This window comes from Macrobrachium nipponense, chromosome 6 (genome assembly GCF_015104395.2).
Source record: "Macrobrachium nipponense isolate FS-2020 chromosome 6, ASM1510439v2, whole genome shotgun sequence".
Lineage (NCBI taxonomy): Eukaryota > Metazoa > Arthropoda > Malacostraca > Decapoda > Palaemonidae > Macrobrachium > Macrobrachium nipponense.
This window is the reverse complement of record NC_061108.1, coordinates 66,679,029-66,706,213: the sequence shown is the minus strand read 5'-3', so window position 1 is coordinate 66,706,213 and position 27,185 is coordinate 66,679,029. Positions and strand designations below refer to the sequence as shown.

The 27,185-nt window shown below is 39.5% G+C and overlaps 1 protein-coding gene across 2 annotated transcripts in view; it reads left to right on the top strand.

The window, feature by feature from the left end:
* Positions 1–27,185, top strand: part of LOC135216382 (calumenin-A-like) — a 265,917-nt gene that overhangs the window by 13,974 nt on the left and 224,758 nt on the right. The window lies entirely within an intron of this gene.

The following is a 27,185-nucleotide window of genomic DNA, read 5'->3' as shown; positions in this document are numbered from 1 at the left end:
TATATATATATATATATATATATATATATATATATATATAAGGGTGAAAAGAAATGAGAGAATTGAACGAAGACCCGTCAGTATATTTCTTCCGCTCTTCCTACCGCTGATGAGGTTGCGGGTTAGGCTGAGGGTGAGGGTGAGGGTGAGGTGTGAGGGTGATGGTGGGAGGGCGGCGCCAACAATATGGAAATGAACAGACGCAATGAAGGAGACTATATACTTAATTTCGCGGTAAACAAAGAAACAGTGCTAAGAAATGCCAAACAATGGTCATACCTAATAACCTACTTTTAAAAAATATCCTTCGGTAGAATTTCACCCAATGAACGCATCCCAATCTTTTTGAATAACAAAAGACGATGTCATACAAGATTCTATTCAATTTCGTTTCACCAAATCTTGATAGCGCAGTTTCTTTAGATTGAATCCAATGATGACCGCCATGACGGGTATTCATACACGTACGTGCAAACAGTGCACATGACAGGTCGGGTCCCCTGTAGTATCTGGTCTTCATTTTATCCAGATGATTAGAATGAATGTGAATAAACGAACAAATACTCTTCACAGAAAATTTCACTCTAGCTGCTGCTCGCTCTACGGAAACGACACGTTTTAATATATATATATATAGATATATATTATAATATAATATATGTGTATGTATGTATATATATATATATATATATATATATATATATATATATAATTTATTTATTTATTATTTATGCAAACACAAAATAAAGCCTGATCGTCGACGGGGCAATGAAAGTCGTTTGGGTTTGAAAGTGATGTGCCGTGACAGAGTGTGGTAACTGTAGATAGGGACAGACATTGCAATTTTGTCTGCTGATGTGAAAATCCCGAGTGTACTTATTTTCAGGTGGTCTGAGAAAGGGATTCATAGGAAGCGCAGAGATGAAAAGACCGGCTTTAGAAAGAGAAGTGGTTACAGTAGTGATCTGATAGTTTTGGGGCGCAGTTGTGCTCTAGTGTATGAAATGTGAAATATTCTCATTCTGAGACCACGAGAAGGAAGAAGACTTTTCAGAGATAGTGTCCACACTATAACTTGAATGGAAGGCCGTTCGACACCTTCGACTTCTTATTCAGTGTGTAGAATTGCTGGAATGTATCCATAAAAGAAGCAGACTCTGCAAAGGTGATTTTGACTCTTTGTCGCTACTTGCCTTCCTCTTAGATATGATGATGAAAAGAATTGGTCGGAGAAATAACAGTAATAAGGGAGATTATGTTCCTGGACTTCGGGAACTTAATACTTTATTGTTAAGTACAACCGAATTGGATAACAGCAACATCCATTTGCTTGTATTTCAACCATCGTACGATGGTAAACAATGACCGTAGTTACGTTATAAACGGCGCTATGTAGAATAGGACACATATTGTTATGTAAGCTTGTATTACAATGAAAGCGAGTGAAAATAGCGAACGGAAACACTTTTTTTTGCGCAATAATCATGCTCGCAACTAAATCTGTTAATGGAAAAAATAATTTAGTTCACAATGAGACTTGTTCAAGTCATATTTCGACTTAAAAATTCGTCGTATAACGAAAATTGACCTTGTATCATATAAGTAAAGTATCTTGCTATTCATTTATACTAACTAGAAGCAAGAAAATTTGCACAGAATAGAGGTAAGGTAAATACAGCGAAATAAACTCGTATTCGCTATCAGTTGATTTCCAAATCAAAACATTGACGGCTATGTTATTATTTTATACATATATACAATAATATGAGAATACATACAATATTGTTGGATACAGTGAGTGAAGTAATGTATAACTTTTTTTTAAGACAAAGATGCATACTGTTTGTGACGTTTGTAATTGATTGGTAGTGGCTATCAGCATCCAGAGATTCCAGACATCGCTCAATTATTCCGATGTCGGAACGGAGCTGATTCTTGTATCGTGTCCACTTATTTATATATTTATTAATATTTGTACTGAATTATCACTGTCAGAATGTATTGAACCTCCAGAATTGGCAAATATTGATTACTGTACTGCTGTAACATGTTGTATGGAGTATACTGTAGGCTAGGCTACTGTATTCGTATGTATACGATATACCATAGTATACGCTTGGCTAGGAGAATACCTATACTATGTAGGTCAGATGAAAAAGAAAAACTATTAATAAATAAAGTGTTTCGCTCTATTAATAAATACAATACACAAAGTCTTTCGTTTTATTGATAAATAAATAAATATATACAGTGAACTGCTATGTCTGTTCATGTCGACGGCCGTGGTCTGATTTGAAAACACATCGGCGCCAATTTGCGTTAGATCGAAATTTTCGCGTTTTTTGAACATTTTTTTTTTTTTTTTTTCCTAGCTCGCGTTAGTCGAAAACTCGTTAATTGAGAGGTGAATGTACAGGTAAGCATGTATAAATGGACATTACAGGATTAACAAAAGGTCCAGGTCACTCAAAGAAATGAAAAAATGCCTGTGGGGTAGATGAAAGTTTTAAAAGCAGCCACCCACACGTGGCCACAGTTAAGTTAGACAGAAAAATGGACAGTACAGAATTAGCAAAATCCCGAATGGTAGATTAATGATTGAAGAACGACCAAACACGAAAGCATTACTTCAAAAAAGAATGTATTGTTTTCTGACTAACCTACCCGTGGCCACATGTGGGTGGCTGCTTTAAATGCTTTTCAATCTTTCATCTAGCCCACAGGCATTTTTTCGTTTCTGTTAGTGACCCGGACCATTTGTTAATCTTATCATGTCCGTTTATATAGGCTTACCTGTACTGTTTCTCATAGTTCCGATCAGTCTTGCTTTTAGAAAAGGGATGTTAAGACCGAAAGATCTCAGACAGTTCTCGTTTTTCATTTTCCTCCGTGGCATTACATAGACACACACACCCACTCCCCCGTTATCAGTCGGGGTTCTCTTCTCAGCCGGTGCTCATCACTGAAAACCACCATTAACCAAAACTTGGTGATTTATGATACCAAGTTTTGTTTAATGGCGCTGATAACCGGTTAATGGCGCCTCAGTTAGGTATATTATGGCACCATAACACTATTATCTCTCCAAAATTTTGGCCATTAAAATCGCCAACTTTACATATATTTATGTGTGTATTTATATATATATATATATATATATATATATAGTATATATGTATGTGTGTATGTTTGTTTGTGTTCATGAGTCCTTAGATCATCACCAGTCATCTTACAAGTTGAATGTGATGATCTACCTCTATTATCTCCGTTGAGTTAGAATTCAGACAAGTGATTCGCCAACCAAGAAATAATTTGAATTAAGGGCTGTATTTGTTTATTTTATGTTATTAACAATCATTGACCATCTTTCCCAATTAGAGCCAAAAGATTGTTTGTCACCAGATATAAATGTATAGTTACCTTCATTAGTAAAATTACCTCCTCCTTGGACAAAGAATAAAGTGAGAATTGGCACACTTAAAATATTTATCAAAAATTACTTGTCACACCAGAACACTATAGACAACATACTATAGAGCACGTAAGCCGAAAAGTTGCACATTATGCAATATATAGATAGATCTAGTATAACAGAGCACAGGGTGTGAGCTTAATGCAGCAGTGTCCCGAGACAAAATATATCAGTTCTCTCCACCTTAATATTCACAGAAGAGTTGTGTGCTGTTTCATCAGCCATGAAAAAATAACTAATGAAACGTCATTTAATAATTTTGTAATTTTGAGTGACTCGAGAAGCGCTATAGAAGCTATTCAGAGTTACAAATAAAAAAATAATATTGTACAACAAATTAAGTTATTTCTCCATAAGTTATATATTAATAATGGGAAAATGTAGAGATATGTTGGATCCTTGCCCATGTGGGGATCAAAGGAAATGAGGAGGCTGATAGAGCAGCCAAAGAAGCAACCCATATCCTATATCCCTTGAGTATCATAAATAAATAGCAGTATTTGTGGAATGAAGAACATGAGACTAATAAATTAAAACAAATTATACCTGTTGTTAAAAAATGGAGTTCATCATCTCAGAGAGACTTGCACAAGTAATTCTCAAGTATTAGTATGCAAGAAATCACTTAACAAAAAGGACTGCACAGGAGAAGAGATTAGGGGAAAATTCTTAGAGCACGACGCTACCCATGCTAATTATATGAAGATCTATACAGAGGGTTCAAAGTTGGATAGTGGTGTTGGGTGTGCTGTTATCCTTGGTAATACAGCATCCACAGCCAAATTACCTGACTGTGCATCAATATTTACTGCCGAATTAAGAGCCGTAGCCTCTGCCCTAGATTTAGTTCTTCAAAGTGATGACACTAATTTTGTCATGTACTTAGATTCTAAAAGCACTAAAAGCTATTAAAAAATTTAAGTTTTCATCCATTAATTCAGCAAGATCATGAGTCGTTTTTTCGTATGTGTATTGTCTGCATAAATCAGTCTCTTTTCGTTGGGTCCCTTCTCATGTGGGGATTCACGGAAATGAGACTGTAGACAGGGAAATGAAAGCTGCTAGTGTTTTACCAGAAACAACTTTCAGTCAGATGAGTGCCTCGTATAGACCTAAAAGGTCCTATTAGGTCTTACGTTTAAAGTAAATGGCAGGAAAGGTGGCCTTCATTATTCCAGCTTGACAGACGAAAAGAGGTTATTTTAACGAGATTAAGGATTGGGCACACTCATTTAACCCATCAGTTTATTTTAGAAGGAAGCAGCCCGCCAAAGTCTGCTTACTGTGACGAGATACTAACAGCGGAGCACATTCTGTTGGTTTGTCCCAGATATTTCAACTTAAGTAAGGGAAAGATATTCCCAGGTAAAACTCTCTAATATTGTAGGAGATGGAGCAGATATTTCTGATCTTATCTACTTTTTAAAGTGTATATAAATTTTTAATAACATTTAGATTTTACTTTATATATTACATCATACAGATTTTTAAAGACATTAAACTATTTTTAATATATATTAAACCATTCATTAATCTTCACATCTTTATTTTATTTATTTATTAGTCACATCTCATTTTATTTATTAATCATTTCTTAAACTAATTCAATAATTCATTTACCATAATTTGATTTATTTACCCTTCATTACGGCACTGAATGGCCTTCTTGGCCCCAGTGCCTGAGCCTTTGCCCTAAATATCATACACCCCGTAGGGGGGTAATGCTGTCAGTGCACCTCATCCGGTGCAGTGTAGGTTCTTTGCAGCGTCCCTTCGGCCCCTAGCTACAACTACTTTCATTCCTTTTTCTGTACCTCCATTCATATTCTCTTTCTTCTGTCTTACAGTCCACCCTCTCCTAACAATTGTTTTATAGTGCAACTATGAGATTTTCCTCCTGTAACACCTTTCAAACCTTTTACTGTCAGTTTCTGTTTCAGCACTGAATGGCCTTAGTTGCCCCAGTGCTTGGCATAATGCCAAAATCTATATAAATCAAATAAATCAAAATTAAATATCATACATCCATCCATCCAAGTAATTCTGACATGTCTGAATAGGCCATATTTGTCTGACACATGGACACTTAACTTAATGAGCAGTCCACTTGTCCCTCCCTGCTCCTGAGTGCTCCGAGTGCAAGGTGATGGTAATTGTCAGATATGTTGTCTGAATGTCCAAAGTATGACCCGCAGCCACTGTCAACATTTGGAAATGAGTCAGTGAAGGAAATTTTGTCAGAATCTTTTGCATTTTCAATTATTCCCGTCCCCTGATCCCAACTCCTTGATGAGGTGGGGGCTTAGGATTTAACTGAACATTGGAACCTTTAACTCCTTTACTCCTCCTCCTATAAATTTTCCCCTTTCCCTTCATCATCTTTTGTTGACGACCTTGGCATCTTATTGGATTTTTGACTTGACTGCTCTTTTCACGAGATGGAGGGTGGAGTTGGATGGCATGCCACTCCACCCATAAAACTAGAATACCTGATGTGGTCAAAGCGAGGGGAAATTATTATGTCAAATCATGCCCACAGTGCGACCTATCTCGAAAAACTGACAACCCTTAAGGCACTGTGGGTATGGCGTATATCCAGGTGAGGGTCCCAGGGCAGTTACCTCTGTGTGTAACAGTATTGCTCCTCCCCCAGTTGTGACCCCCTTGATGAGGGGGACCTCAGCCTGGATGAAATTCATTTTCTTAGTTTTATGGCAAACCATGTCAACCTCCCCCATATACCAATGTCAACCTCTTGCTCGGAAAAAGACAATACGATACAGCCTCTAGAAAAGGGATTGAGTTTGGTAACAATGGCCCCTTATACTCCTTCTAACCCAAACCAATATAGTTTTGGATTAAGGAGGAGAAGTCTACATAAGGAAAAAACTAGGAAGCTTAGGAAAACTGAAGTGATGCCAGGTGTGTTTGAGCATGCTGCATATCATAAATTTTTAACTGTGTCCATAGAAAAAGGCAATATAGAAGATTCAGATATTTTTGAAGTATATAGAGAAATTGTTACATGTTTAGGCAGAAAGCTCAAAATGTCCTCTTTAGGCAAAGGGCGTTTATTGATAGAGGTACATCACCATCTGAGAGCAGCAAATTGAAAGAAATTGAAACAGTTAGTGGTAACAAGATTGAATGTGAGTCTCATAAAACCTATAATCAGAGCAGAGGCGTCATCTTTGCCAAAGCCCTAATGAAATTTTCTGAGGAGAAATTATTAAACAGGGTTAAAAGATCAAAACGTTACAGAGGTCACAAGAATAATGAAAAAGGAACATGGAATACTCTGTCCACAGCCTTTATCAATACAGTGGTACCTCGAGATACGAAATTAATCCGTTCCGAGACGGCCTTCGTATTATGAGTTTTTCGTAACTTGGAACACATTTTACATGTAAAATGGCTAATCCGTTCCAAGCCCTCCAAAAACACCCCAGTAAATTATATTTCCAGGCCTAAAACACATGTTCTAGGGTTACGACGGAAGAAATATGACTCCAAAAAGGCAAAATACTGTACATACTTGAGTAATATTCAACTGCATGTAATGTTCAACCCCATTTTTACTGCATATATTAGGACTTTAGCATATGTCCCTTAGCAATAAGCCTAGCCTATATTAGCGGTTGCTACTGTAGCCTAGTCTATGATTCTGACATCTAAACCTAAGAGCTAAAAGCTTAGAATATGCCAATAAAATGTATAAATAATCAGTATGTACTCATTTCAAATAATTATTAATTAATCATTAACTATAATACACAAACAAACAAAAAACAAACCTTCCGATCGATTGTTTACATCCAGCTCTTACCCGTCTTAGAGTATCGAACGAGCGCCAAGCAATCATTTTTCCTAGCACTCATTAAGCCATAAATTGTCATTAGTATCTCTCTCTTCAACTAATGAAACCACCAAACAGTATAATAACCATTCATTTCTATTTTTTATTCTATCTTTACCTAATGAAGATACCGAGTTACTGACAGCTATAATGAAACATGCATATATGTAACGTAATAATAAAACAGAAGAAGAATTCTAAAAAATACGCATTTGTTGGCAGTCTGATTTATTTTATATTTTATGATATCTAATTCACAATTTTTTTTATTAAATGTATTGCATGTACTCATTTCAAATAATTATTAAGTAACCATTAACTATAATAAACAAACAAAAAAAAGCTTCCAAACGTCTGTTTACATCCAGCACTTACGAATATCGAACGATCGCCAAGCAATCACTTTTACACAGTAAGCCATAAATTTTCATTATCTCTCTTCAACTACTGAAACTACCAAACAGTATAATAACCATTCATTTCTATTCTTTATTCTATCTTTACCTAATGTTTTCTTTATTAAATGTATTGCATGAATAAGTTTTTCAATTTTCAGCAACCTTTTACCAATAAAATACTTCAAGCACAAGGGGTAGATGCTGACCAATAGGAGAGCAGGACCTTATGGGGTGACTAGCATCAGGAACCAATGGGAGAGCGGGAGGATGGTGGCGAGTTTACTCAGTTGTCGGCTCGGGAGTTTTAAAATTGTTCTCGGTGGTCCGGGCGAATCTCGGGACTTTACAGCAACAACCTTTCGTATCTTGAAAACTTTTCGTATGTAGAGCAGTAAAATTTTTCGCATTGGCTTTCGTAACTTGGATTTTTCGTAAGTTGAGCCTTTCGTATCTCGAGGTACTACTGTACTAATGTTTGATTCCTTGAAACTCCCAGAGATACTGTCAATGGCTTGGTATCAATTTAAAGTTAGGCGATGTTTTCACTGGCCAGTTAAATACATCTGGCCATAGGAAAGCAAAGGGTGAGGTGGAAATTTGTGTTAACTATGGACAGGAGTCACATGACCATGTAGTAATGCTCCTAAATGTGTGAACTGGGGAGAACATCCAGCATCAGATAAAAAATGTGAGAGATATCTTATTGAAAAAGAAATAATGGCTGTCAAGACCGAAGAACTTATAGTTTCTTTGAAGCAAAAAAGGTAGCAAGCAGCTTTAATTCAGAAATTCTCACCTTTGCTGCAGTCACTAAAATAAGAGAAATGCCACTCCATTACTTCTTTCTGAAGAGTCCAACAAAAACATACCACCTAAGACAGAGGAGCTAGCAGCTTCTCTTTCTGGAAACCCCATTAAAAACCCACCACCTAAGCCAGAGGGGCCAGCAGCTTCTCTTTCAAGTCCTTGTAGCCCATCTGTCACTTTAAAGACTGGTCACCAAACCTTAAAATCTTCATGTATGGGAAAGGACTCATCAACAAAAGATGAGTTTCCACCAATTCTCCCCCCCACTGAAAAAAAATGGGGAGATTTAAAGAGCTCATCTCAATCTCTGAACAAAAGATCCCCAAAATTAATCCAAAGGAACCTTAATTAATGTCAGAGGACCCGAAAGATAACAAGGTCTCATCCATCATATAGTGGAATTGCCAAGAGAAGTTAATGGGAAGAATTAAAAGTTTTAATTCATGACTTTAATCCGGTCTGATTTGCACTTCAAGAAACTATGCTGGGCAATCATAACATTCCTTGCCCAAAGGAATTTTTTCCATACCATTCAGAAAATATTCCTTACAACAGAAGCCATGGGGGTGCACTACTTATGATCCGCAGTGACATCCCTCATACCAGTTTTCAAATACAAACTAACTTGCAAGCAGTAGCTATACATATATATTTAGAACGAAAATACACCATATGCTGTGTTTATTTACCACCTGGTATTGCTTTTCCTAGTGAGGACTTTATTTCACAGATTAACCAGCTACCAACAACATATCTAATATTAGGTAATATGAATGCTCACGACCCCATGTGGAGTGATATAATCAGCAACCAAAGAGGAAACCATCTATCCTCAATGATTAATAACTTAAATGTAGGGATATTAAATACAGGAGAACCAACCCATTTCCACATACAAACTAGAACTTTATCTGCGATCGATTTGTCAATATGCAGTGAAGATTCAATTATTGACTTTAATTGGGAGGTAATTGTTATACCAGTGACCACTTTCCAATTATTATTAGTCTTGCCCAAAGTCCTCTAGTATCTAGACTACCAAAATGGAATATAGGAAAAGCCAAATGGCATATTTTTACTGAAAAAAGTTCTGTGGATGCTACTGCAGCAGAATTTCTAATAATAGATGATGCCATTGAAATGACTAATACTACTTTTATTTGTAGCAGGCCTTCAATCAATCCCAAAATCTTCTGGTAATTTTGTGCACAACCCTGTTCCATGGTGGGACAATGAATGCTGTAAGACACACACGGCACTGAAAGTTGCCAAAACACGCTATAAAAGACATAAATGCGATTACTACTAAGTACAGTATCGTAAAGCATGGTACACACTATGCCATCATGTATCAGCTACATGATGCAGTAGTGGTGTTGAAAAAAAATTAATAGCGGCCAAACTGTACTGCAACACTGCTCACTTGTTCTCGCAGTTCAGCTTTCAACGGAGACTCTACTGTGGGGTGTAGTTGCTCTGGGTGCTGCAAAAAAGAAACTATTGAGGAAGAAACGTAGAACCTTGTGGTGTAAGCAATGGCTTTCTCAGCGACCTCTGAAGGGAAGCTTCAATGAAATATTTTTCGAGCTACAAGTCGAAAATCCAACGGACTTTGAAAATTACACAAGAATGCCAATCCTTGGATTTTATAAATTGTTGGAAAAAAAATTTAGCTATATATTTGTAAGCAGGACACCAGCTTTTGAGACAGCATATCACCAGGAGCTCGTTCTTGCAGCTGGAGGATAGTATGCAAGCCTCCAATATTCAACCAGGATTTCAAAACAGAGCCTCGGTCTAATCATCCCCGAAACCTGTTAAGCCATCTATAATGTCTTTAGGGAGGATTATTTGAAAGTAAGGTTCAAATATAGGTACAAAGTACACAAATATTTTTTTATTACAAGAAACGCAGCTCATCAAAACACCATAACTTCGAAGTGTAGAGATCTTCCGTGCCAGCTCCAGACTTCTGTGATGCTTTGATTGCAGACATTTCCCTGTAGAATTGTGTCTTCAGGGTGTGTAGCTTTTTAGTAATGTCTTCATTCTGCAATGTACAGTTTACAAAACTCAATAACTCTGATTTTATGATTTCCAAGCTTGCACTCCTGATGTTTCTCATCTTGTAATGCTTGAATTTGATGTTCCAAACAGATGGATGTTCCTTCAGTAATTCAATAAAATGTAGTGTTAGTCCTTGTCCACTCAAGGGGTTTGGCGGGTGGTGGTGACCGGACATCCTTCCCCTCTGAATGTTCATGCATCACTGAGCTGAGTAATGAAATGGCTCTGCCCCATCAACACGTTGGTGATGCGGCTTCGTGCTGAAAAAGTTTTTTTTCGACGCATCCATCTAACACTGCGAGCATCATGATGCATAGTGTGTACGGGGCTTAAGGTAAGAGCCCAGTTTAGGCTCAAATTAGGCAATCCCAAAAAGGCTGTTGGACAATATTCCTAAGCTTAATAAATGCCAAAACTCCTCTTACTTTAGTATGGAAGAAAGTAAGGAAAATAGCAGGTAAATACATCCCATCAAAGCCACCAGTATTAAAAATCAATGATACCAAGGTTGCTGATCCTCAGTTTGTTGTAGGTAAGTTAGCCAGTTATTTTGCAGAGGTTTCAAAGAAATGTGATGACAAACCTTATGCAGGATACCGACAGAGGGAGGAACAAAAAAGGATAGATTTCACACCCACTAAAGAGGAATCATATAATATACCATTTACAATGAAAGAGTGTGAATCTGCTCAGAAAAATTCTAAAGACAGCTCCTGGTCCCAATGATATCCCATATGCTATGATAAGACACTTTCCAGAATGTACTAAGTTGTTTATCCTTTGTATAATAAATGGAATTTTTAGAGAAACCTATTTCTTTTAGTGTGGGAATTAGCAAGGATTGTACCGTTTGCCAAGCCAGAAAAGATGGCCTGTTAGCAAGTGTCAGGACCCTCCTCAAAGGGCTTTTTTTCATCCACTGAAAAGCAATTAATTATAAATGGTGTTCTCCAAAGTTAGAGTCATGATAAGTGAAGTAACAGACAGTGTGCAAATATTAACTTGAGCAATTTTCGTATGTAGAGCCGTAAAATTTTTCGTATTTGCTTTCGTATCTCGAGTTTTTCGTAATTTGAGCCTTTCGTATCTCAAGGTACCACTGTATGACATGTGAGAATCAAAGAAACGGAAAGGTATGCCCACTATCTTCCAAATATCTGTAGAGTAAAGCCCGACCTCCTTAATGTAGATCCACGTCTCTCAGACATCGCAAATACACGTCTCTCCATAGAGTCACAAAGATTAAAGACTTTATACCTGCTCATGGAGAGGTCCCCCAGGCAAATAAAGGCCCAAGGCTACAGCAAGATGAATCAGTACCATTGCAATAAGCTCCAGGGATAAAGCAAGCTAAAATCTTTGTAGAATAAAGGAGCAACTTGCTGTAATCCTTAAGTTGTGGTACCAACACAAAGGCCAGAACTAGACTCTTACACCTGGGTACAGGGACTTCCAAACTCACCTCGGAATACTCCAAGGAAACCGAAAACAGGCCAAGGATCAAAAACAGGAATGGTAACTCTTTATAATGTGGTGGAAGAGAACTCAAAACCCTGATGGGGACACTATAATAAATAGCAAATTAGGGTAAACTAAAGATAATGAACCAAAACAATAACAAAACAAAAAGGAAATGCCAAAGTTCTAACAGCAAGCAGTTACCATCCTATTGCTTTAATATCATGTCTCTAAAGTTATGGAAAAAATGTCAAAAGTGTTCATTTAGTGTGGTATCTGGAACGCAATAACCTCTCCAAAGCTCAGTGTGGTTTTAAAAATATGCCCTCTACTACAGATGTTTTAGTAAGAATGAAAAACTCTATTTGTGAAGCTTTTCCAAGTAAACAACATAATATTCCTGTCTTTTTTTTATTTGGAAAAAGCTTGTGATACTAGTGGAAGCATGGAATTTTACAAGATTTGTATGATTGAGTACACTTTTGTCACCTAAGAGGAGCTCATCCCAATCCTGATATATTTATAAATGGACAATGAATCCCTTGTAAGACAGAAACCAAATTTCTTGGATTAATATATGACAACAAGCTTACTTGGTCTTCCCATATATCTAACTTGAAAACAAAATGTTTAAAGGCACTGGATTTATTAGGAGAATTATCTCATACTTCTTGGGGTGCTGACCGAACACAGCTCTTCATATTATAGCCCTCGAGTAGGATTCCTTTACGGGGTGAGGGGATAAGGGACCCTGCCTTCCGTGGGAGTGCAATACTAGTTTTTCAAATCTCCCCATTTGTCTCTAAATGTGTCTCTGCCCTCTTTTTCTTCTACTCTGTTTTTACTTCCTCCTGCTTATTTTTCAGCTCCCTTCCATCCTCTATGACTTCTGTTTCTAGGGTTTTTGGTTTAAATAGTGTGGATATTTTTGCTTTCATTAAATTTCCTGTCTGTGTGAAAGGAAAGGGTATCATGCCTTTGATTGGGGTTCGTGTTCGAAGCTAAATGTGGGAACTGTCATTGGGAGTGTCACCCAATCTGATGATGTTTGGATGTGAAGGGTGTTAATATGATGCCATATTGACACCCTGAAGGCGTAACTATCCTCGAGATCAGCCCATGGATTCCAGGGGTGGGCTGTTATTATGGATAGGACTTCCGGCATATATTCCGGTATGCCCATCAACATAGTCAGAGTGGGGATGATTGTATTCTAGTAATAGTCTTGGTCCCAAGAAGTGGGTTAGGCTGACACTAGTTTCTTGTTGGACGAGTGGTTTTCGCACTCGGCTACCAGTCTTGTGGTCCGAAGTTTGATTCTCAGCTCGGCCAATGAGGAATCAATTTTTATTTCTGATGATAGAAATTCATTTTTTGATAAAATGTGGTTCGGATCCCACAATGAGCTGTAGGTCCTGTTGTTAGGTGACCAATTGGTAACTAGACATGTAAAAATATCCAATCCTTCGGGCCAGCCCAAGGAGAGTGTTAATCAGCTCAGTGGTCTGGTTAAACTAAGATATACTTAACTGAGGCTTACACTTGTGCCTCTCTGATATGTTGGTGCCATCCCTCTTTGGGTATGGTAAGGGGTGGACATCTGGGAGTCCGTTCCTACTGGTGTCGTTAGCAGAGAACAGAGCCCCATGAAAAGTCAGCGGTGCCTTTTCAGGCATCACCAGCAGTGTTTTTTTTTTTCTCCAACAACATTTTTCATGAACAGTCACCATGATCAATGTAGTACCCCTGGGTCAAATGACAGCTGGACACAATTGACGACCCAAAGCCATGCAAGAAGGAATATGGCCAGGAATTTTCAACAAAAAGCATCTGGTTCCAGTATTGTCACACTGGAACCATTTGCATTGAAGAAAGATAAAAAGTATGAAATAGCCAGCCAAAAATATCACCCCAAAATGCTCCTAGTAGAAATTATCTCCCCAGAGGAGAGCATTAAGTTGATGGGATTGTCAGACCTTGCGGGAGTTATGGTTGAGTGCACTCCCAACTCCAGCAAGGGTTTGATTTATGACCCTCAGTTGATGGCTTTCTCTGAGGAGAAACTTTCAACAGAATTGAAAGACCAGTGTAATAAAGCTGGACAGGATGTCAGAGAAGGTTGATAATAATAGAATACCTCAGCCTACCTTAATATTGACTTTTAATGCTTTAAGACTTCCAAAATATGTCTGCAGCTTGGCATAGGTTTAAGATAAAGCAGTACATCCCGAGACCCAGAAGATGTTTCTATTGCCAGTATTTTGGACACACCCTACATTCGTGCCGATCCAAATTGCAAGAAAATCCTGCAGTCTGTGTCAACTGGGGAGATGAGGATCATGGTATGTGTGCCAGGGAACCTAAATGTGTTCACTGTGGTGAGGGACATGCATCATCATCTCAACAGTGTGATGTATATTTACTCAAAAAAGAAATCCAAGCAATCAGAATAATAGAAAGAACAACATTTAAGGAAGCACAAGAGAGAGCCAAAGCAAAGATTGTAAGACCTGGTCTAAGTTTTGTCTCTGTAGTAGCAAAACTAAGAAACCAAAAGCAAGAGACAAATATAAAAACCCAAGTTAGGAGTACAAAGGTAGAATCAAATAAAGAATCATAAAAAAGATGGCTAACTGATTAATCAGATCAGTTGATGATGAGAATGTGAAGACAAGGTTCACAAGAACCAATGATTAAAAGACCATTAAGGAGTTGAGTAAAATTGAAGTGTCAGTTGAGACACACCCTCCACCATCTGCCTCTTTGGAGGTGGGGCCAGTGAATGCTGGCCCGGTACCAGCTTCTGTTGGTGCCAACTCCATTTTGGAGGACAAACCAGCAGATGCTGGTCCCCAGCCCGTCCTTGCTGGTGCTTCTGCCTCATTAGAGGCAGAGCTGGCTAATGCCAACAATAATAAGACACTTGAGGTGGTCTCTCCGTCTTGAATTAGATGGAGAGTGAAGAAACTAAAAACCCTTCTGTTAGGACGAACATAATTAAGTACGTGGCCAGATACAGTCTTTATTGTGAATCCTATTACCACAACTTACCGCCAAGGACCAGCACGGCAGGGCCATCATAACATAACAGCAGGGCTGAGAACTCAAAAACAAAAGACATTCACAGCAGGGAATAGAATCAGAATTAACAAAGGATTACCTTTTTTTTTATCTAAAACTCTACATCCCCTATCCCTAGAAAAGCAAAAGCAATAATATTCCAATTTCAAACATCAGAAAATTAAATGAATCAGTACTTCTTCCAAAATATGGAACAAATCTGAAAACAAACCAACATGATAAATACAACATACTTGTATATATTTCTGGGCTCGGCCTGTGTTTTAGTGAAATGTTCCTACAGCACACATTTCTAGGTATAAATAAATGCTAAATATACCAGAGAAAAAAAGCCATATGGAATGCCAGAGTTACTACCTCTGGCTCACTCGCCCTCAAAGGGTGTCGGTATAGCATCAGGGGCGAGTGGAAGCCACTATCACAGATACTTCATTAAATAGATCTCTCCTCTCACAAAATCCCCCTCTGTAGAGGTGCCATTACAACGGCTACCTTCCGCTCGCAACTAGTACTGCCTCTGCCAAGAACGGCATTCCTTCTTTAGCACTCGAAACGTTAACACGTTTTGTTTTTGCCTGCAAGGTATTTGTGAATTTTGGAAGTCATCATGTCTTCAGATCTGCAAGAAGCATCTTCATCTAAGTTGAGTATATTATTTGTTGACTTTGAACGCGGTTAGGCAACTATACATCAAGTATGGTGTTGTTTATATGAAGCGTTGCATGGAAGGCGAGCGTATTGCGGTTCCCAAGTCGGCCATTTTGGATGCATTGTAGACCGCTTGCTTGGTCTTCTCAACTTTTTATTGCGGTATATATTTTATGTTACACTTTTTTGCACATCACAGTATACGTTACTGTTGTCGTGAAATTTTACCATTTTGCTCCTGATGGGTTCCGATAGGTTGGTGTATCACAGTTTGAACCATTACATTATTTAGCCCCTTTAGGGGGTTTCCCTCGTTTATCATCAGTCCTTCAGGAGCGATTTGGTTCCCTCACGAGAGTGCGGTGATAATTTTCATTCCTACGTCATGCGGGAGTATTGCGTTTGAGGCGACCTAGGCTAGCCTAGCGATACGCCATTTTAGTTTTGGGAGTTAAAGGAATCTCTCATTCATTGGCGGTGCTCATGCATGTAGTGCATGTGGTATTATTTATTTTATTATATTATAATATTATATTGCTAATTGTATTTTGATGAGGTTTGGAAGTCCTACACGAATATTTACCTACCCTAGCCTACCCGACCAGATGTAGGCTAGGTTTTGGAAGGTAGGCTAGGCGGTTGAGAGTACTTCTTGCTACCCATAGTTGGTACTAGTCCTGGCTAACCCGACCAGACTGACATTTTAGTTTTGGAGGGTGATCCTTTACTACAGAGTTCCTCTCGTTACGCAATGTAGGTGCTAGGCCTATCTTACCTGACCAGGTCGATATATTCGATTTTGGAGGGTTAGGTTAGGCTCTAGAGTGTCCTCTTTCGTGACGAACTAGTAGGCGCCAATCCTAGGCTACCTGACCAGATCGGGGTATCCGATTTTGGAGGGTTAGGCTAGGCTCGTAGATGGGCTTGCCTTTATTCGTCAGTACTTCCAATAATTCCTTATCAATACATTTTGTATAGTATAGCCTTGGCCGTTACCGCCTTTAGGGTGTCAGTTGGCCTGCCGTCTTCTGCCCCTTTAGTAGTAGGCTATTTCACGGCTTCTCGAAGGGTGGTAATCACCTGACCGGTTGCTGTTGCCAGGCGATTACTAGTTTACCTTTCTCCTCCGGGCTCTTCCTTCCGCTCCGGACTCGTTCCAGCGGTGCTTTGTTAGCTCGCTGACCTAGCTGTTGTTATGTCTCCGGACCTGTGTTTATTCCAGCAAGGTGTGGTCTACCATCACATTCGCCAGGATGTTATACGCCAGAGTTCTTAGTACCGCTGTTCCCGCCACTCTGTTTTCCGTATTTCTCTGGTGTTATCGCTGCTTCCCCACTCCGGTGGGGGCAGAACTAGGCTCAGAGAATGCGTTTCCAATTGACTTGGAATTGCTACTCTACTCCGGTGCGATCAGACTCAGGCTTATGTTTTACCTTGTTTCCCTGTTCTGCTCGTATCAGGCCAACTCTGCCGGTCATAGCTATTGCGATAACGAAATTATGGTTTCTGGAGCAGGCGGAGACATTCAGAGCTTTAATGTTAAGAAAAATTTTATTATGTAGTCTCTGTTGGTATGTCTCCGGGCCTGTGTTTATTCCGGCGAGGTGTGGTCTACCATCACATTCGCCAGGATGTTATACACCGGAGTTCTTAGTACCGCTGTTCCCGCTGCTCTGTTTTCTGTATTTCTCAGGTGTTATCGCTGTTTCCCCACTCCGGTGGGGGCGGAACTAGCTTAGAGAATGCGTTTCCAATTGACTTGGAATTGCTACTCTACTCCGGTGCGATCAGACTCAGACTTAGGTTTTACCTTGTTTCCCTGTTTTGCTCGTATCAGGCCAACTCCGCCGGTCATAGCTATTGCAATAACGAGATTATGGATTCCAGAGCAGGCGGAGACATTCAGAGCTTTAATGTTGAGAAAAATTTTATTTAATAGTTGATGTTTACCTTTAGCTGGTTTTAGTAGAACTAGTCTAATTGTACACATACGGCGGGAATTACCTCCGGCAGAACTATTTTGACGATACTCATGTATCAATTCCAACTTACAGATGGTACGCTGTCTGGAGTTGGGGTGCGCAGCCGTTCTCCAGCAACCGTGTGGGCATGAGGTCTGCCGATCTCATGCCAGCTGTGCGGTGTAGGTTGACGACCTCTTAGTCTGGCATCCAGACGGCTGCGAAGTGTGTTACGCTTTGGTGGGGAACGTGGCTAATGAGTCGGTATGTACCATCCTCACCTCAGTAATGTTTTGATTTTTAGGATATAGTTCCGCCACTGGAGGATCTGATTTCGTCCTCTCTTACAGACCCCTCTGGTGCTCAAGGCCTCCTCGTTGTCGAAGCTTAAGGTCTGGGTGGGGGGTAATGGGAGGAACATTGCTGCTGCATGCCCCTATGTGCTGTTGGAGGAGATGTGTTCTCTCCTTTATCCAAACGCAAGGACGTCGGCAGCAGTAGCTAGGGAAGTGGCGGCCCCTATCATCGAGAAGATCCGTTTGGAAACCCAGGCCCCTCCGGAAGACCAAGAGGGCTTGTGCGAGGAGGTGATGGAGGAGGTGGCAGCCATCAGTCTGCATCGCGAGCCAATGACCGTCGACTCACAGGAAGAAGGTAGGGAGGTAAGTGAGGAAGGTGGCTTTAGATCTAAAACACTTGCTTTTAGCCCAACTCCTTCTTCTTCCTCTTCCTTTCAGGGCTTCTCAAAGTCCATGATCCTTGGGGATAGGTCTGGTTCTGTGATCCCCAAGGTGAAAACCCTGAAAAAGAAGTCCCTGCCGAAGGCTGCCAGACCAGCTAAGCCTTCTCTGGTGGGCTCCGCCAGGTCGTCAATGGCCCCCAAGCCTTTGGCTTCCCCGGAAAAAGTTACTCCCCCGCCTAAAGGGTCGGAGCTAAGGGTTCTAAAGCCAGACCGACGGAGTCCGGCTTTGACCCTGATGCCTTCGCTAATCTTCTCATGGAGAAGATGGGCAGTATTGTGGACTCGAGATACCAATCGATGTCCTCTCAGCTCGCCTCGGGTTTAGAGACATCAGGGCAATCCATCCTGTCTCTGGCTCAGAGACTACAGACTCAGGAGAGCTTGCTGGCCGGACTTATCCAGTCTGGAGGCACACAGCAGTCCTTTATTGTGCCGGATGCATCTAAGCTCCCGCCATTCGAGGACAACAACCCATGGCGGTTGGTGCTGCATGCTCCCTTTTTGGATGGCATGCTGACAATTGAAGGCTGCGGAATCCGTCCCGTGGAAGATTACGAGTCCTTCCCGGCGGACCTCCAATTTCCCTTCCCAGGCTACGCTCGGTTAGCCGAGGAAGTGTTTGTCAGGGTAGACAGGGTCCCAAAGGAGACCGTGATCTATCCTAGGGATCAGGCACAGTTGGCATGGGTCCACACCCTTTCGGAATGGGATTGCGTCAACACCAAGTTGATGCCACACAAAGGTTGCTACACCATGTTCGTGGTGGGGGATAACATCCTGACCCCTTGCACATCTAAGATCGTGGAGTTAACTCTGCAGGCCGGAATGGAGGAGAAGCCAATGCCTCAGCTTCGAGAGACAGAGCCTACCTCTCTGCTCTTTCCCGGAGATTTGGAGTGCTGGGTGGGCGCTCCGGTAACGTTCACGGTGGGCAAACTCGATCCGGAGTGTGCTTCCTCACAGTTTAGTGAATGGTTACCCAGAATTCCGGATGCCATGGTAAAGGCAGAGTTTGAGGCAAAGGGTAGACTGAGTAGGTCGATCAACTCGGTTACTACTTCAGCTTATTAAGGCATCGATCTGGGGACCCAACCTCTTTCCTGATGACGTGGTTAACATCGTCATCAGTGAGGCGGTTAGGGCTAACCAGAACCTTCTTGTCCGCTGTGGCTTTCCCTCCAAAAGGAAGTGTGAGACCTCCGGACCGCAAGCCAAGGGTAGGAAGAGGGCCAGGAAGTATCAGCCCTTCCAGACCTCTCAGACACAGACGGTGGTGCAAGCAGTTCCCGTCTCCCAGCTTGGTCAACCTTCGACCTCTAAGGCACGATCACAACAACAATTTGTACTGCTACAGAGATAGCCAACTCATCAGTCTTCGAGTTCAGCTACTTACATGACATCCCTGGCCTTCAACGCTTCGTTTGAAGCGCAAGGGGTGTTTCGAGGCTATAACAGGCACGCAAGGGGTAGCAGAGCAAGAGGAGCTTACTGGTACAGAGCTGGTTCCAGAGCTCTCTCCAGAGGCAGAGGTTTCAGAGGAGGCAGAGGAAGTAAGACCTCATCCAGTCAATGAGCCTCTCCAGGTAGGCAGGAGACTGTACCTCTTCCAGGACTATTGGACCTTCAGTACGTGGGCCCACAGTATCGTATCAAAAGGTCTGGGGTGGAGATGGATAAAAGGGCCTCCTCCACTAGTCAGCTTTCACCAAATTCCAGCGACAGACCTTCTAGACTATGCCAAAGACCTTCTTCAAAAGAAGGTAATAAAAAAGTCAGTCACCTGAAATTTCAAGGACGTTTGTTCAGTGTAGCAAAGAAGGACTAGGACAAACGAAGAGTGATTCTGGAATTGTCCCGTCTCAACTCATACATTCAATGCGACAAGTTCCGCATGCTAACCGTCTCGGAGGTGCGGACATTACTTCCCCGTGGGGTCATCACCACCTCCATCGATCTTACAGGCGCTTAATATCACATCCCGATAGCAAGAAACTTCTCTCCCTACCTTGGCTTCAAACTAGGAAAACAGGCGTACTCATTCAGAATCATGCCATTCGGGCTCAATATAGCGCCCAGAATATTCACCAAGCTAGGAGAGACAGTAGTGCAGGAACTAAGAGCTCAGGGGGTGATGCAAGTGGCTTACCTAGATGACTGGCTCATTTGGGCAACCAACGACAAGGAATGTCGCAGGGCAACAGCCAAAGTAATCAAATTTCTAGAGTATCTGGGATTCCAGATAACCAAGAAAAAGTCCCGTCTCATTCCGGCGTCTCGCTTTCAATGGTTGGGAATTCAATGGGATCTAACCGCACACAAACTATCTCTTCCGCCGAACAAGTGCAGAGAGATGGCGAAAGCTATGAGACAATTCCTCAAGAACAGGCGGGCTTCTCGTCGTACCCAAGAAAGAGTCTTAGGTTCACTTCAGTTTGCTTCGATAACAGATGTTCTGTTGAAAGGCAGACTGAAGGACATTAATCGGGTATGGCGGAAAAGAGCCAACAGCAGGCTCAGAGACAAAATCTCCTTGATTCCGCCGATACTAAGGAAAAGACTTCATCCATAGACGAGTGTCAGGAGTCTTTCCAAGTCAGTGCCGCTACAATTTCCCCCGCCGTCTCTGGTAGTCCACATGGCAGTATGAACAGCGTACAGGGTACTGTAGTACTTCCTAAAAGCGAGGAACCAATTGAAAAAAATATTTTGCTGGGTTCACTTAAAAACAGGTACAACAACGTGAAAGATTGTGAAATATACAGTTTAGCCAGTAGACAAAATAAGGAAAATACATTGAGAATAGGAAAAATAAAATTTGAAGGCCAAGAACTACCTTTTAAAATTAAAATCATGGGCCAAAACAGATAACTGAGACCGTATGTTTGTAAGCCACTATAGTGCCAAAACTGTAGTAAATATGGACATAGATGGAAAAGTTGCAGAAATAAATCGATATGTGCGTATTGTGGCTCTGACGAACATACCACACAGTGGAAGTGTGGTGAACCAAAATGTGTGAACTGTGGCCAAAATCACCATGCTAGGTCTAAGGAGTGTATGTATTGTATATACAACATAGAATTAAAATTACTTCAAGAGAGATCAGAATGCCAATTAGAGAAGCCAAACTAGAGATGAGAGTTAGAGGAATGCATGATCCTGCTAGGAAGCAAATGTTCTCTACTGCATTGAGCTCAAGGAATGAAACAAAAATGGAAGTAAGTACCAAACCCCCAATAGATAAATCAGAAGAAAAAATAACTTTACAAGAAACTAATATAGCAAGAAACCAAGAAACTTGTGCAGATATATGTTCAAATTCATTTGAGATATTAAGGGAAATGGAAACACAGGAAAATGATAATTGTATCACTGAAACACCACAAGATAGTTATAATGAGCCGGAAGCTAAAGATAAAAAGAGAGAACTCCACCCAAAACCAAAAAGCCAACAATTATTAGAGAGGTATCTGTAGAAGCAAAGACCAAGGATCCAAAAAAAGTGCACAGACCAGAAAATGATAAGAACATAACTTTGTCTCCTAAAGTAATAATAGAAGAAATGGATGGAAATATCCAGAGCAATAAAGAAATAATAAAGGAGAACACCATAGACTTATATGAAGAGAGAAGAGATTAATCCATCACCAGTAATTAGTGCACTAAGAGTAAATGAAAAAAGGAGGACACATAAAAACACATGTGGATGTAATGAATGGTTCATCAAATTATGCAACAAAGACAGAAACATAACAAAAGGCAGTTTAACAAACACTACACAAAATTTTATAAAATATGGAAGTAAAGAAACCACTAGTCTAGAGACTCACAAAAAAGGCTGTATGTGCATTGGACACCTAATGTCCTATAAGGAAAAACAAATAAATGTCGTAAATAAAATTTTAAAAAAAATGCAAATAGGTAAACCACAACAAGAAAGTAATGCTTGAACACTCTTAACATAATATTTTCAATAATTATATAATACAATGGAACATAAATGGTCTCCAGACCAGATTACATTCGGGAGAATTACAACGCTTACTGAAAGAATACGAACCAATATGTTTACAACATGTCAATAAAACGATATCAACAATCGGTAAATATACCTTAGTATCCCTTAAACGCCGAGTGGACGTATTTTACGTTGACATACAAAAGTTTTTTTAAAAAATTCGCGGAAAAATACTTATAGGCCTACCAGCCGAAAACTCTTGAATCACGCGCCTTGGGGGATGCTGGGAGTTCACGGATCAAGGTGTTGTTTTGTTTACAATCGTTACGCAGGCGCGCAAGCTCGAATTTCTTTCTGGCCGCACTAAAAAGTATCGGTGACACATCTCGGAAATTATTTCATCACTTTGACATAATTTTTGTACCATTTTAAATTAGCCGTTACATGGAGTATTATATATGAAAATGTGCGCATTTTTATGTAGAATACAACAAAAAAATACTCATGATTGTAGCTTTTATCAGTTTTGAGATATTTTCATATAAATAACGATAAGTGCCAAGATTTCAACCTTCGGTCAACTTTGACTCTACCGAAATGGTCAAAAAACGCAACTGTAAGCTAAAACTCTTATATTTTAGTAATATTCAATCATTTACCTTCATTTTGCAACAAATTGGAAGTCTCTAGCACAATATTTCGATTTATGGTGAATTTATGAAAAAACATTTTCCTTACGTCCGCGCGGTAACACTTCCGAAAAAAAACATACATGCAATTGTGGTAATGTTTGCACCATTTTAAAATTAGCCGTTACATAAAGTTTTATATATGGAAATGTGCGCAATTTCATGCACAATACAACTAAAAAACAACCCATGGTTGTAGCTTTTATCGGTTTTGAAATATTTTCATATAAAAAATGATAAGTGACAAATTTTCAACCTTCGGTCAACTTTGACTATACCGAAATGGTCAAAAAACGTAATTGTAAGCCAAAACTCTTATATTCTAGTAATATTCAATCATTTTGCAACAAATTGGAAGTCTCTAACACAATATTTCGATTTATGGTGAATTTATGAAAAAAATTACATTTTCTTTACGTCCGCGCAGTAACTCTTCCGAAAAAATCATATGTGTGATTGTGGTAATGTTTGCACCATTTTAAATTAGCCGTTATGTAAAGTTTTTTATTTGAAAATGTGCGCAATTTCATGTAGAATACAACTAAAAATAATTGAAGGTTGTAGCTTTTCTCATTTTCGAAATATTTGCATATAAATCACGATAAATAGAAAAAAAAAACCATGTTCGGTCAACTTTGACTCTACCGAAATGGTCGAAAAACGCAATTGTAAGCTAAAACTCTTACAGTCTAGTAATATTCAGTCATTTATCTTCATCTTGAAACAAATTCGAAGTCTCTAGATTTATGGTGAATTTAAAAAAAAACTTTCCTTCCCTCCGCGCGCGGATTCTCCGCCACAAATCTCAGAAATGCGTACGTCGCATTCTCGGAATATTTGCTCCATTTCATATTAGGCATTTCATAGAGTTTTATATATGAAAATGTGCGCAATTTCATGTAGAATAAAACAAAAAATATTTGTAGGTTGTAGCTTTTCTAATTTCCGAAATAATTGCATATGAAAAAATATAAAAAATTCGACATTTGGTCAAATTTAACTCGTCAGATATGGTCGAAAACTGCAATTGTAAGCTAATACTCTTACAGTATAGTAATATTCAATCATTTGTCTTCATTTTGAAACAAATTGGAAGTCTCTAGGACAATATTTAGATTTATGGTGAATTTTTGAAAAAAATATTTGTTTACGTCCGCGCGTTACAAATTCATGCATTATTTTGTGATAATATTTTCTGTGTTGCTTTTATCGTTTTACAATGTGTTATATACCAAAATGATCGCAATTTAGTGTACATTACAACGAAAAAAAATATATTGACTCGTTACCTTTAACCGTTTTGGGCATAGCGCGATTTGAATACAATTACATATGAAATTTTGTTTTCGCGCTATCATATATCGCATTATTTATATACGATAATGATAATTTTTTTTCATTTCTGATGGTTGCATACTAAACTTCAGGCAATGACAAAAAAAGGAGCCAAAAATGAACTCTTAATCTTGAAAACTAAGCGCGCTGTGATTTTTTGAAAATATTTTTTCCGCTTCCGCGCTAACTCCGAGACCGCCTCGGCACACGGAAGACGATTTTTAATATACCCCTTGGGCGTTTAAGGGGTATCTACATCCAGAGAAGAAGGAAATTTAGGTACTGCTATATATGTACATAACAAAGTATGTTATGACAGAGTACCTGTAAACTTTGCTGACTTGGAAATATCAAGCATCAAAATACGAATAAAAAACATTATGTAATTTATAACATATACAACCAACCTAACAAAAATTACGGCAAAGAAAAACTTCAGGATTTGTTTGGCAATGAGAAAAACTTAAGGATTTGTTTGGCAATGCCAGAGAACCTACATTGATAGTAGGGGATTTTAATGCTCACAACCCGATATGGGACTGTAACTGTACAATCTCAAATAGAGCAGGGAGTAAAATTGAACAGTTCATGGAGTCAAACGACATGTGCTGTATAAATGATGACGAAATTAGTACTTATTTTTCGAAAACACATAGAACATTTTCTTCAGTAGACCCAACTCTTTGTACAACAAATATAGTTGACAGAATAGATTGGAATATAGTTGATGACTTGCACACCAGTGATCATTTCTCTATATTAATATCCTTATTACTTAATAATCCTGCAAAACATGTTACTCATTATAACATTAATAAAGCAGATTTGAGAAATATGAAATGCACGCAAGAAATATCCAACCATTTGAATATTTAAAAGACCATAATGAAACTAACAAAATTCTTGTTGATTTCATTAACAAGGCTGCTGATCAAGCAATACCAAAGTCAAAGCCCCATCCAACAAAGCACAAAGTCCCGTGGTGGTCTGATAAACTAACAGACTTAATTAATATAAAACACTCAATAGGGAGGCGACTAGATAATTTGAATAGAACGTTCAGTAAAATAAATAAAACATTACCAATATTAGAAGGAACTTTACAAAAAATGACTATATTATTACTAGAAATTGATACATTAAAACCTATATACAACAAAAGATCTGCAAAATTTAAAAAGGAAGTAATTCAAGGAAGAATAATTTCATGGAGGAAATATGTATCAGATCTCTCTAATAACACTCCCATACAAAAAATATGGGAAAAATTCAGAAAAATAAATGGCACCCAAGTTAAACCACCTAGACATGCCATATTGAAAGATGGAAAAAGAATACTTGATCCAAAAGAAATAAGTAATATAATAGGAGAAAACTTAGCGAATGTAAGTAGCTATAAAAATTTAGATGAACACTTCCGCACAAAGAAAAATAATGAAGAACTAATAACAATAAATTTCGAAACACAAGAAGATATATATATATTATAATAGAAAATTTGATATGGAAGAGTTGGAATATGCTCTCTCGAACAGCAATAAATCTGCTCCTGGAGGTGACAATATTTGCTTTGAGATGATCGACCACTTAGCACCTCTGGCAAAGTCATACTTTTTTATGAATAGAACTGACCTGGCAGTTATATATATATAGCTATAGTCTCTATCGGTCCAGCAGATTTTTCAAAACTCGCGGCAACCGCCGAGTGGTAGGTGTCCAGTCAGGTGGTTAACAACCCTGACTGGTTGGTACTTGGAACCATTCCCATTTTCTATTCCTCAGATCATCTCTGCCGGTTGGACTGTCAACATCGTTGTTAGTCCGCCGTTGGGTTTTTTCGCTCGCTTCCCTGTGTCGCTGTATTTCTACTAAATTGGTGACGTATTCTGTGGATTGGCAATCGCTTTTGGCTTTATTTTGGTTTATTCTTTGGATGATTCTTTGATTTGAGATGTCTCAGAAACAGTTTCGAGTGTGTGTGAATGAGGAGTGTAAGGTGAGATTGCCGAAGGCTTCGGTCGATCCTCACACTGTTTGTTTGGGGTGTAGGGGTTTTGAGTGTACCTTGGATAAAAGATGTAAAGAATGCGAGGGTTTGGATGAGAAACAATGGTTGGATATGAAACGCTATGTGCGTAGATTGGAATTGGATAAAGTCAGGAGGGCTTCTAAATCTAAATCTAGGTCTGGAAGTGAAGCTAGTGTAGACCTTTCCATTCCCTTAACCCCTGTATTATTAGAACCTGCTCCTGAGGTAGTAGCTCCTTCTCCTGTAGCAGGACCTGTAGCTACTTTGGATGACCCTCAGTACGTCAAGATGGCGGCTGAGATGCAAATTCTTAAGGAGCAACTTGCAGCCTTAAAACAAGGTAAGAGTGAAGGTGAAATAAGTGATAGTGCTTGTGAAAGTGCAGTGGAGGTGGCGACTGATCGATCCTGTCATGCCCCCTAGGTCTAGACGTCTACCAAGCTCCCAGGACCAGGGGAAAAGGTACGTCGATGACCGTAAGGGGTTGAGAGGAACTGATCCTCGGTCAGCCGTCGCCTCAAGCAGTCCTGTTGCGTTTTCCCAGGCTGCTTATGACCGCCACAGAAAAGGCGTGTTGGAAGTGGTAGCGTCTTCTCCGAGCCCCTCTCCTCGATGCAGATGGCAGTATGAGGAATCGAGACCGCTCAAGAGGAGTTGGAAGCAGCGTCCTGATCTGACGGGGTT